Genomic DNA, 13,709 nt, shown 5'->3' with positions numbered 1-13,709 from the left:
AAACAACACAACATGCACTTTTAAAGTGTCTCCTAGGAGAACAAACCAAACCCCTTCTGCTGGGTGTGAGCATGGCCCACCCCCAAAAACACCCAGAAAGCAAGTTATGGGGAAAACATTACCAGGGGCTTCACTCGTCTTTCGTAACGGGTGAAATGTCTATCCCGCAGGGGAGCGGGTGTACCCTGTGGGGAAGAACATTCAACCCTAACAGGATTTGGAGGGCGACCTCGGCGGGGGACTTGGCCCGGCAGTACTTCTTCACCAGCAACACACTGCGCCGGTTTAAGCCTGTCTATGGAAACGCATTCCCTGCGCCCGCCCATATCCAGCACAACGATTTTAGGACCGTGTTCCAGCACCCTAAATGGGCCATCGTAAGGGGGTTGGAGGGGCGAACGGTGGGCATCGTGATGAACAAACACATAACGGGCATTTTTAAGCTCCGATGGCAAAAAAGATTTAGGGAAACAGTGGTGGACTGGGCCAGGAGCCAAGGACTCCCTCGGCCAAAAGGGAAACGATCGCGGGGCACCACCCATTCAGCGGGGGCCGCAGCGAGATCCTCTTTAGGGGCCGAGCGCAACCCGAGCATAACCCTAAGCAAACGGTCCACCCAATTGCTATCCACGAGCTCCGCACGCAGAGCCGCCTTAAGCGGCCGGTGAAAAAGTTCACATAAGCCGTTAGCTTGGGGATGGTAGGCTGTAGTACGGTGCACCTGCACACCCAATGACTGCGCCAACGCTGACCAAAGCTCCGACACGAATTGGGATCATATCAGATGGCGATATCACCCCAATTTGTGTGATACAGAAACCCACGGGCAACGTCTACAGAGGAAGTGGAGGAAAGAGGAACCGCTTCAGGCCATCTGGTGGTACGATCTACCACCGTTAGCTAGTGTGTATAACCCTGCGACGGAGGGAGGGAGCCAACTAAGTCCACATGCACGTGGTCAAACCGCCTGACCGGAATCGTAAATGGTTCGAGGGGCGCCTTAGTGTGCCGGTGGACCTTGGCGCGCTGACATGCCACGCATGCGGCAGCCCACTACCTAACATCCTTGGCACCAACCAAGTTGGCCCCAACCAAGTTGGCACCAACCAACTTGACGGAAGCCCGAACGCCAGGGTGCGACCGGGAGTGTATTGCGTCAAAAACCAAGCGGCGCCAGTCTACCGGGACGACAGACCGAGGGCGGCCAGAGGACACATCACAAAGGAGGGCGGGACCGCCGTCCTGCACAACCACCACTGGTCAGCGGCCATTCCCGAAAAATTTAAACCGAGCTGTACGGGGCACACGAGTACGCGTGAGAGACAGTCAGCCACAGGGTTGGCCTTTCCAGCCACGTGCTGAATTTCTGTAGTGAACTCAGAGATGGACGACAAGTGACGCTGCTGACGGGCTGACCAGGGCTCCGTGACCTTTGACATGGCAAACATCAGGGGTTAATGGTCAACAAAAGCTGTAAAAGATTGACCCTCCAACAGAAAACGAAAGTGGCGTGTTGCGAGATACAGTGCTAACAATTCTCGGTCAAATACGCTGTACTTCCGCTCGTTCTCTCGCAGTTTGCGACTGCAGAACGCAAGAGGCTGCCACATATTCGCCACCCGGTGCTCAACCACAACACCCACAGCGACGTCAGACGCATCCGTCGTCAAAGCCACGGGCGCCGTGTAAACAGGGTGGGCGAGAAGAGCAGCCGCTGCGAGTGCGGATTTAGCCCTCCGAAAAGCTTGGACCCGCTGAGGAGTCCATTCGAGGGAATCGCTTGCCTTTTTGTTACGTAGGGCACCATAAAGAGGCTGCAGGAGGTGGGCAGCGCGCGGAAGGAACCGATTATAAAAATTAATCATGCCCAAAAACTCCTGTAGAGCTTTGACAGTGGAGGAACGAGGAAAATCTGCCACCGCCTGCACCTTCGAAGGCAAAGGAATCGCACCCTGCGACGAAGTACGGTGACCTAAAAAATCAATCTCTGACAGCCCAAACTGACATTTAGAAGGATTGACAATCAGGCCGTGCTGGTCAAGACGTTTGAACACCTGTGTTAGGTGTGACTGGTGCTCCTCAGCTGAAGGACCCGCCACCAAAATGTTGTCAAGATAAACAAATACAAAAGTGAGCCCGCGCAACACTGAGTCCATTAATCTTTGAAAGGTTTGTACTGCCCCTTTCAGGCCAAAAGGCATACGCAGGAACTCAAAAAGCCCAAACGGGGTTATTACTGTGGTCTTTGGCACGTCCTCAGCTCGCACCAGGACCTGGTGATAACCGCGAACTAGGTTTACCTTTGAAAAATAGCGGCACCAGCCAGGCGCGCCGAAAAGTCCTGTATGTGCGGAATAGGGTAGCGATCGTGCGTTGAGGCGAAAATCCCCACAAGGGCGCCAGGAACCGTCTGACTGAGGCACCATGTGCAAGGGCGAAACCCACAGGCTATTAGAATGCCTAACGATACCTAAACGCTCCATAGTACCAAACTCCTCTTTAGCAATGGTCGATTTTGTCGCCTCAAGACAGCACGTGCGCGCAAAAACTGGCGGGCCCACCTTGGGAATGAAGTGTTCAACGTCACTGGATATCGAATAATTAGCATGTGTACACGGTCCAAGTCCCCCTGCCTTACATGTAAAAGATGAAAAAGACACAGCATCAATCAATCGGCGGTTAGCAATATCAACAAGCAGTCCATTAGCACACAGAAAATCTGTGCCAATAATGGGGACAGTGATGGCGGCGATGATAAAATCCCACTGGAAATTGCGTCCATTGAACCACACGGTCAACAACCTGGAGCCGAAAGTGTCGATTGATGAGCCTTTGGCGGCACTCAGCAGCGGCCCGCAGCCCCCTGTCGCCTTGTCCGCGTCCGTGGCAGGTAGCAGGCTGACTTGCGAACCGGAGTCCACCAGGAAACGTCTCCTTGACGACGAGTCAGCGATGAAAAGCCGCTCGCATGCTTCGCCAGCGCCCACAGCCGCCACTGAACGCTGGCGATGGAGTTTTCTCGGGGCCGTGAATGAGCAAGGAGGGACACACCCTCGAGCTTTGGCGCCAAAATGTTGATGGAAGAAGCACTGGGTTTGCTTTGCGCCTCCCGCCACTACCGCTGGGTCAGCGTTCTCCATCGTCTGCAGCGGGGGCACTTCCACGCTCTGCACGGTCAACCGTCTGGAAGCCACTAGCACCCGGTCAGCTTCTTCAGCCAAGCCCCAGGTAATCGCGGGAGGCCAGGGAAGTGGAGTTAGCTAGCACCGCACTGGCCGCAGGTGGAAGCTGCTGCAAGAAAAGATGCGGGAAAATGAACCCGCCCTCCTCGGCGGTGCTATCGCCCAGGCCCGGCAGGGTAGGAAGTCTATCCGCCCTCTCAGCGTCAGACAGTGTGAACCTCCGAAGCAGGAGGTCCTTGGTACTTGCCGCTCTGTGGAGGGTTTCGCAAAAGCTGCATCGCGCGGTGAGTGGTTGTCTGGTCGAGTGATGTCACAACCAAGTGATACCGGGATACCTCGCAGGTTGAAGAGACATTCGAAATGCTGAAACCATGACGCCGGGTTGCTAGGCCAGAACTACGGAAGCATGCAGGTTGCTGGAGTCACAGGTTGCTGGAGATGGGGCGACATGGCCGATGAAGACACCTCTTCTGCATTGGGGTCACCAATGTGGCAAATGCAAGAAACAGAACGTTGTCTCTTCAAGGTCTTTATTGTAGACTGCCAACATGAAAATACTGACAAACACGAAACAACATGCACTTTTAAAGTGTCTCCTAGGAGAACAAACCAAACCCCTTCTGCTGGGTGTGAGCATGGTCCTAGTGCCCGCCACAAGACAACATTAAATCAATGGCATGCCAAAGTGTTTGATATCCCTTAGCGCACACAACCTGAAACCTTTTATCATGGCCGAAAGGATAATTCGATGGACTACAAATCCCCTGGGGTTCTCCCCGCACAGGTTCCAATCCTGTTGGTAACGCATCTGTGTTTGAAGTATTACGCAAGTCGTACATGTGGTCACTAAAAAAGGATGTGCTGGTCCGACTTTCAGTTTTTTCTGTGGTCACAGGGTTGAGAAGAAACCAATGAAACAGTAAAAATAGAAGTATGTTTAAAGAGTCTTACACATGTCTGTCTAAATTATGATAAACAAGTGAAGACAACATACAATTCATGCCAGGTTAAAGTGTTTGATAGCCCTTTGCGCAGACAGCCTGAAACATTATACCATGGAAATTGAATGCAGACTGCGCAATAGCCTTTCACCATTTACCCAGTAAAAAATATTATTATTTTGAAGAGCCTTCCACATTGCCTGTTTCAATTGATCAATTTCCCACAACGCCATGACCGCCACAAACAGACAGTTTGACACCCCATACTCCCTTAGCACTCCCCACAGGACTTCCCAGGGGATACAGTCGAAGGCCACTGGTTGGGCAAACTCCCATGCACACTCAAGGACCCTACCGAGAGTATAGAACTGGTCTACCGTTCTATGACCAGGACGAAAACCACACTGTTCTTCCTGGACCTGAGATTTTATTATCCGGCACAGCCTCTTCTCCAGTCCACATGAATAAACCTTACCGGGAAGGCTGAGGAGGGTGATCCCACAGTAATTGGAACACACCCTCCGGTTCCCCTTCTTAAAGAGAGGAACCACCACCCCGGTCTGCCAATCCAGAGGTACTGCCCCCGATGTCCACGCGATGTTGCAGAGTTTGGTCAACCAAGACAGCCCCACAGCCTCCAGAGCCTTAAGGAGTTCCTTAAGGCAGATCTATTTCACCCCTGGGGCCTTGCTGCCGGGAGCTTTTTAACTACCTTGGCAACCTCAGTCCCAGAAAAAGGAGAGCCCCCCACAGATTCCCAGGCACTGCTTCCTCATAGGAAGACACGGGATTGAGCAAGTCTTTGAAGTATTCCCTCCACTGATCCACAACAGCCGCAGTAGAGGTCAAAAGCACACCATCCTCACCATACACGGCGTTGACAGTGCACTGCTTCTCCCCCCTTCTCGTGGTCCAGAATTTGCCTCCACGACTGCTGAAGCCGCACTTTGCTTGGCCTGTCAGTACCTGTCCGCTGCCTCTGGAGTCCCATGAGCCAAAAGGACCTGATAGGGCTCTTTTTTCAGCTTGACGGCATCCCTCACTACTGGTGTCCACCAGCTGGTTCTAGGATTACCACCGCGGCCACAGCTCCAATCAGCCGCCTCGACTATAGAGGCACAGAACATGGTCCACTCAAACTCAATGTCCAGCACCTCCCTCGTGACATGTTCAAAATTTTCCAGGGGTGTTAATTGAAACTCTCTGACAGGAGACTCTGCTAGGCGTTCCCAGCAGACACTCACAATGCGTTTGGGCCTGCCAGGTCCGTCCGGCATTCTCCCCTCCATGTGAGTTTTACTAGAAACAGTTGTTTTTCCATGGTTTGCAAATACAAAAATGTGGTTTTCCTTAATATGACTGTATACTGTAACATTCAATATGACAGTTTTTTAAACACAACTCGTAAACCACACATGAAAAATGGCCAATATAACCTGAAATAATGCATCTTTGGGAGTTTTACTCAAAACATGCTTTTTTGAATCTTGCAAATGCAAAATGTAAGGTTTTTTTTACTCAGTATGACAATAATGTTTTTACAATCCTGACATAATGCAAAAAAAGCAAAGAAAGGATTCAAACATAACTTCTAAACAAAACATGCAAAATGGCTAATAATGCTTAGAGATATTTATCTTTGTCAGTTGTACTAGAAAAATTATCTTTTTTAAGGTTCGCAAAGACACAAGGTAGTTTTTTTTGTTCAATATAACAGTATAATTGTCATACTCTCTAAGCTGCCACTCATGGTAGAGGAGTTTGCGTGTCCCAATGATCCTAGGAGCTATGTTGTTCTGGGGCTTTATGCTCCCCTGGTCCTAGGTGAGGGATCAGACAAAGAGCAGCTCGAAGACCAATCTGAAGGAGGCAAAGCATGGACCCAGATTTCCATCGCCCGGACGCGGGTCGCTGGGGCCCCCCTCTGGAGCCAAGCCCGGAGGTGGGGCACGATGGCGAGTGCCTGGTGGTTGGCCACCAAAAAGGCAACGTGGGTCACCCCTCCAATGGGCTCACCACCCATAGCAGGGGCCAGAGAGGTCGGGTGCGATGTGAGCTGGGCAGCAGCCGAAGGCAGGGCACTTGGCGGTCCGATCCTCGGCTACAGAAGCTAGCTCTTGGGACGTGGAACGTCACCTCACTGGGGGGAAGGAGCCTGAGCTCCTTCAGGAGCGAAGTGGAAAGTTACGGCTGGATATAGTCGGACTCACTTCGACGCACAGCAACGGCTCTGGAACCACTTCTCACGAGAGGGGCTGGACTCTCTTTCACTCTGGCGTTGCCGCAGGGAGCGGCGACGGGCTGGGGTGGCAATTCTTGTTACCCCCCTGGCTCAAACCCTGCACGTTGGAGTTCAACCCAGTGGGGGGACGGGTCTTGACTGTTGTTTGTGCTTACGCACCAAACAGCAGTTCAGAATACCCACCCTTTTTGGATACACTCGAGGGAGTACTGGAGAGTGCTCTCCCGGGTGATTCCCTTGTCCTACTGGGGGACTTCAACGCTCATGTTGGCAATGACAATGAAACCTGGAGAGGCGTGATTGGGAAGAATGCCGCCCTCATTTTTACCCGAGTGGTATTTTTTTATTGGACTTTTGTGCTTGTCACAGATTGTCCATAAAAAAAACATGTTCAAACATAAGGGTGTCCATATGTGCACTTTGCACCAGGACACCCTGTGCCGCAGATCCATGATTGTAGTTGTGTCATCGGGTTTGCAGCCTCATGTTTTGGACACTTGGGTTAACAGAGGGGCGGAGCTTTCTACCGATCACCACCTAGTGGTGACTTGGCTGCGATGGTGGAGGAGGATGCCGGACAGACCTGGCAGGCCCAAACGCATTGTGAGGGTCTGCTGGCAACGTCTGGCAGAGTCTCCTGTCAGAGAGAGTTTCAATTCCCAACTCCGCAAGAACTTTGAACATGTCACAAGGGACCATGTCACTGGACCATGTCGAGGCAGCTGATTGGAGCTGTGGCCGCAAGGTAGTTGGTGCATGTCGTGGCGGTAATCCGAGAACCCGTTGGTTGACACCGGCGGTGAGGGATGCTGTCAAGCTGCAGAAAGAGTCCTATCGGGTTATTTTGGCTCATAGGACTCCGGAGGCAGCAGACAGGTACTGACAAGCCAAACGGTTTGCGGCTTCAGCTGTTGTGGAGGCAAAAACTCGGACATGGGAGGAGTTCGGGGAAGCAATGGACAACAACTTCCGGACAGCTTCGAAGCGATTCTGGACCACCATCCGCCGCCTCAGGAAGGGGAAGCAGTACACTGTCAACACCGTGTATGGTGCGGATGGTGTTCTGCTGACCTCAACTGCGGATGATGTGGATAGGTGGAAGGAATACTTTGAAGACTTCCTCAATCCCACCAATACGTCTTCCTGTGAGGAAGCAGTGCCTGGGGACTCTGTGGTGGGCTCTCTTATTTCTGGGGCTGAGGTTGCTGAGGTAGTTAAAAAGCTCCTCGATGGGAAGGCCCCAGGGGTGGATGAGATCCGCCCAGAGTTCCTTAAGGCTCTGGATGCTGTTGACAAGACTCTGCAGCATCGCAGTACCTCTGGATTGGCAGACTGGGGTGGTGGTTCCTCTCTTTAAGAAGGTGGACCGGAGGGTGTGTTCCAACTATCGTGGGATCACACACCTCAGCCTTCCCGGTAAGGTTTATTCAGGTGTACTGGAGAGGAGGCTACGCCGGATAGTCGAACCTCGGATTCAGGAGGAACAGTGTGGTTTTCGTCCTGGTCGTGGAACTGTGGACCAGCTCTATACTCTCGGCAGAGTTCTTGAGGGTGCATGTGCTTAGTGGACTTAGTGGACTTAGAGAAGGCATTCGACCGTGTCCCTCGGGAAGTCCTGTGGGTAGTGCTCAGAGAGTATGGGGTATCGGACTGTATTAATGTTGCGGTCCGCTCCCTGTACGAACAGTGTCAGAGCTCGGTCCGCATTACCTGCAGTAGGTTGGAGTCCGCCAAGGCTGCCTTTTGTCACCGATTCTGTTCATAACTTTTATGGACAGAATTTCTAGGCGCAGTCAAGGTGTTGAGGGGTTCCGGTTTGGTGGCCATGGGATTAGGTCTCTGCTTTTTGCAGATGATGTGGTCCTGGTGGCTTCATCTGGCCGGGATCTTCAGCTCTCACTGGATCGGTTCGCAGCTGAGTGTGAAGCAACCCCAATGAGAATTAGCACCTCCAAGTCCGAGTCAATGGTTCTCTCCCGGAAAAGGGTGGAGTGCCATCTCCGGGTTGGAGAGGAGAACCCTGCCCCAAGTGGAGGACTTCAAGTACCTAGGAGTCTTGTGTACAAATGGGGGCAGAGTGGATCGGAGTTTGTCAGGCCTTATATTGTACTGGCCTTATATTGGTCACACTCGATATGATTGTTTTTTTAAACATAACTCCAAAAATACACATGCAAAATGTCTAATAATGCCTGAAGAAATTTATCTTTGTGAGTTCCACTGGAAAAAAAACATTTGGTAAAGTTTGCAAAAACAAAAAGTGATTTTTTTTTACCCAATTTGACAGTAATGTACTTAGAATCCTGAGATACTGCGAAAAAAGAAAAAAAAATGTATTCCAACATAACTCCTAATCCAAACGTGCAAAATGTCCAAAAATGCCTGTGATATTGAATCCATGTGAGTTTTACTATATACAGTTCTTTTTCTATGGTTTGCAAATGCAAAAATTTGGTTTTACTCAATATGACTGCATACTGTAACACTCAATATGACAGTTATTTAAACGTAACTCCTACACCACGCATGAAAAATGGCTAATAAATCCTGAAATAATGCATCTTTGGGAGTTTTACTCGAAACATATATGCTTTTTCAAATCTTGCAAATGCAAAAAGTAGTTTTTTACTCAATATGACATTAATGTTCTTAGAATCCTGAGATAAAGCGAAAAATGCAATAAATATGTATTCAGACATAACTTCTAAACAACACATGCAAAATGTGTAATAATGCCTGAAAAAATGTATCTTTGCTAGTTTTACTTGAAAAAACATTTGGTAAGGTTTGCAAAAACAAAAAGTAACGTTTTACTCAATTTGACAGGAAAGTACATACAATTATGAGATATTGCGAAAAATCAATAAAACTGTGTTCCAACATTATTCCTAATCCAAACGTGCAAAATATCTAAAAATGCCTGTGATATTGAATCCATGTGAGTTTTACTAGAAACGTTTTTTTTTTCTATGGTTTGCAAAAACAAAAATTGGGTTTTACTCAATATGACTGTATACTGTACCACTCAATATGACAGTTATTTAAACATAACTTCTAAACCACACATGAAAAATGGCTAATAATGCCTGAAATAATGCATCTTTGGGAGTTTTGCTAAAAACATATGCTTTTTTAAAACTTGCAAATGCAAAAAGTAGTTTTTCACTCAATATGACAATAATTAGAATCCTGAGATAATGCGAAAAAAAAGCAATAAAAATGTTTTCAAACATAACTTCTAAACAACACATGCAAAATGGCTAATAATGCCATTGTTAGTTGTACTGGAAAATTGATCTTTTGTGAGGTTTGCAAAGGCACAAGTTAGTTTTTTTATTCAATATAACAGTATAACTGTAATACTAAATATGAAAGGTTTATTAACTTAACTCCAAAACCAAACATGAAATCTGTCTACAAAAGCCTATAATATTGACTTTATGTGAATTTTACCAGAATAAGGTATTTTGGAAAGGTTCCCAAATACAAAAATGAGGTTTTACTGGCCTCATATTGGTCACACTCGATATGATTGTTTTTTAAACATAACTTCCAAACAACACATGTAAAATGGCTAATAATGCATAGAGATATGTATCTTTGTTTGTTGTACAAGAAAAATTATATTTTGTAAGGTTTGCAAAGACACTAGTTATTTTTTTTAATTTAATATAAAAGTATAACTGTCATACTAAATATGAAAGGTTTATAAACATAACTCCAAAACCAAACATGAACTCTGTCTAAAAAAGCCTGTAAATTGAATTTATGTGAGTTTTACCAGAATCAGGTATTTTGGAAAGGTTCAAAAATACACAAATTAGGTTTTACTGGCCTCATATTGGTCACACTCCATATGACAGTTTTTGAAACATAACTCCAAAAATACACATGCAAAATGTCTAATAATGCCTGAAGAAATGTATCTTTGTGAATTTTACTGGAAAAAAAAAACATTTGGTAAGGTTTGCAAAAACAAAAAGTAATGTTGTTTCCAATTTGACAGTAATGTACTTAGAATCCCGAGATAAGAACTGTCGAAATTCAGTTGCCTTCCAACGGTCCAACTCCCTTGGTCTCCTGACAAACTCAATTGGCACTTAGGGCCTCATTGACTGGAGTTTGCCTCACATCCTGTCTGCTATTAATGCCGGCAGTCTTAAGGTTAACGGACCTCGGAGCCAAGTTAGGAGCAGTTTCCTTACAATGCCCAAACACGCTAGATGCATATAATCTAAGGGAAACTGCATTATCATGTTAACCTTGACGTGTTATCAGCGCTGCTTGGAGGCTCCGCCTCTCTCTTCACCTCACTTTAACCTTTGACCTCATCATCTTCACTCGTCACAGGGACACCAGTCACTGAGAACTCCAACAGTCTTCATTATGCTCTCCCTGCCGACTGACGCTGTGTTCCTCCTCTTCTTGTTTAATGTGGCACCTCTTCTTGCCTTTTAAAGTGTTCTGTTTAAAGTGTGGGGTCTCTGGCACTTCCTCTTCCTCTTTGAAGTGGGGGGAGAGTGGGTCCTTGTCTTCCTCTTTAAAGTAAGAGGGCTGCGGCTCCTCCTTTACAATCCTGAAGCTCCACTCCTGTTGCTCAGATAGAAGATGTTCTTCACAGATGTCTGAGAGACACATTACAATGACTTTTATGAGAAATAATCAGAACTTTTCCGAATGTGTTTGTTTCAACTCTGAAGTGGCACGCAAGGAAAAAAACTGAGCCAAGACATTCTCCTATCCTTCCTGGGTGGGCCCACAAAAAAACAAACACACACACACACAATAACACGTCTAAAGTAGTACCCTCTCCATTTTTTAGGAGTTTTATAAAGTGTATAGTTCACATACACGTTACTGTTAAATGAAATATATTAGATACATGAGATGACAGACAAATCCTTCATAGATTTTCAAAACAACTGACATCTGACAAATCAGACTGTTAAACACATTGTCACGGCGTGGCGCAGTGGAAGAGTGGCCGTGCGCAACCCTGGTTCAAATCCCTGGTTCAAATCCCACCTAGTACCAACCTCGTCACGTCCGTTGTGTCCTGAGCAAGACACTTCACCCTTGCTCCTGATGGGTGCTGGTTGGCGCCTTGCATGGCAGCTCCCTCCATCAGTGTGTGAATGTGTGTGTGAATGGGTAAATGTGGAAGTAGTGTCAAAGCGCTTTGAGTACCTTGAAGGTAGAAAAGCGCTATACAAATACAACCCATTTATCATTTATCATTTATTAATGGATCGATCAGTCAAATCATACAATCAAGTGACCTATTGATCAAACCAAAATCCGGGGGCGTGGCTTAGAGGTCATAAACCATTTTGACTGATCTGTTTTTGACTATTTGACAGAGAGTGGGTGTTATATTCTCCTATGGCCCCCACCTGTGAACAGCCTGTCTGATATTTTTAAAATAGGGCTAAGAACACACCTTTTTAATCAGACTTCTTACTAATCATGTTCAACTCCTGTATATTATTATTCATTTTATTGTTTTCTATCAGTGTGTCTAAGAATTATTGGGGGCAATCCCTCTTAGTACCATTTTTAATAAAGCTATTAAAAATGTTCTTCTTTTTGGAGTTTCCATCATATATTGCAAAAACTGGCAGATGATCACAATTGTTGGATATAAGTAGACCACTCGTAATGTTGTTATCAAAATCATTGGTAACAATACGATCAATAAGCGTGGCACAGTGTCCTATGATTCTGCTTGACTTTGTGATTTTAGGATATAAACTAATGCTGAACATTGTATCAATGAAGTCATCAATGGACATTTGCTTGTCAGAGATCATTAGGTCAATATTAAAGTCAGACATCCTGTCTGCTATTAATGCCGGCAGTCTTCCGGTTAAAGGAGAACATTATCACCAGACCTATGTAAGCGTCAATACATACCTTGCTGTTGCAGAAAAAAGACCATATGTTTTTTTAACCGATTTCCGAACTCTAAAAAGGGTGAATTTGGCGATTTAAACTTCACAGGGACACCAGTCACTGGGGACTCCAACAGTCTTCATTATGCTCTCCCTCCTGACTGACGCTGTTTTCCTCCTCTTCTTCTTTAATGTGGGAGGTCTGCTGTCGGAGCAATGACCTTTCACCCGTGACGTCACCACGTGAAGCAATCCGCCATTTTCTCAAACACATTACACACACCAAGTCAAATCAGCTCTGTTATTTTCAGTTTTTTCGACTGTTTTCCGTACCTTGGAGACATTATGCCTCGTCGGGTGTAACAACACGAATAGGGACGGATTCAAGTTTCACCAGTGGCCAAAAGATGCGATGTTTGTTCTGCACACAGCTATGCTACGACAGAGATGGCACAGAGATGACAAGAATGTGTGGACACTCGAAGATGCATTTCCAACGATAAAGTCAACGAAATCACAAAGGTGAGTTTTGTTGATGCCATTGACTTATGTGGAGTGTGCTAATCAGACATATGACTGCAAGCTAATTGATGCTAACATGCTATTTAGGCTAGCTGTATGTAGATATTGCATCATTATGCCTCATTTGTAGCTATATTTGCATCCAGCCTTTCCCTCCACCCACATTTAATGCCAAACAAACACATACCAGTCGTTGGTTGGAAGGCGATCGCCGAATTCGTCCGCGCTTCCTCCCGTGCTGCTGTCTGTCGTGATATGGCTCAAAAGCTTCTGTTTTTTCTTTAATTTCGTTTTCGGTACCTGCCTCCACACTCCAACCATCCGTTTCAATACATGCGTAATCTGTTGAATCGCTTACGGCGCTGAAATCTGAGTCTGAATCAGAGCTACCATGCTATACCTTTCTGTGCTATCCGCCATGTTCGTATTTGGTGGCTTCACGCAGTGACATCACAGGACAATAGGCGGGTGGATATAGCAATGGTGTAAATCAGGCACTTTGAAGCCGTTTTTCGGGATATTGCGTGATTGGTAAAATTTTTTGAAAAACTTCGAAAAATAAAATAAACCACAGGAACCGATTTTTATTGGTTTTAACCCCTTCAGAAATTGTGATAATGTTCCCCTTTAACGGACCTCGGAGCCAAGTTAGGAGCAGTTTCCTTACAATGCCCAAACACTAGATGCATATAATCTAAGGGAAACTGCGTTACCATGCCAACCTTGACGTGTTGAAATGGACGTGGCCCTTCATCAACCTTCAGGTTAAATGAGATGTCAGTTCTAAGGGGGTGCTCTGGTCCAAGGAACGACACACGCCCTGGTGCGTCGTTCTTATCGCACGATTGTGGGCTTTAGTTTTTTTCAACAAAGGCCCGTGCAGGGGTATCACAGATTACTGTGTAAAGCTCAATTTTAAGATTCTTATCTT

The 13,709-nt window shown here is 46.7% G+C and overlaps 1 pseudogene; it reads right to left on the bottom strand.

The window, feature by feature from the left end:
- Positions 1–295: 295 nt before the first annotated feature.
- On the bottom strand, positions 296–3,555 carry LOC133543299 (uncharacterized; annotated as a pseudogene).
- Positions 3,556–13,709: the final 10,154 nt, after the last annotated feature.

This window comes from Nerophis ophidion, linkage group LG26 (assembly GCF_033978795.1).
Source record: "Nerophis ophidion isolate RoL-2023_Sa linkage group LG26, RoL_Noph_v1.0, whole genome shotgun sequence".
NCBI lineage: Eukaryota > Metazoa > Chordata > Actinopteri > Syngnathiformes > Syngnathidae > Nerophis > Nerophis ophidion.
Note: the sequence above shows the minus strand (reverse complement) of the source record. Positions and strands in the feature narration are given on the sequence as shown.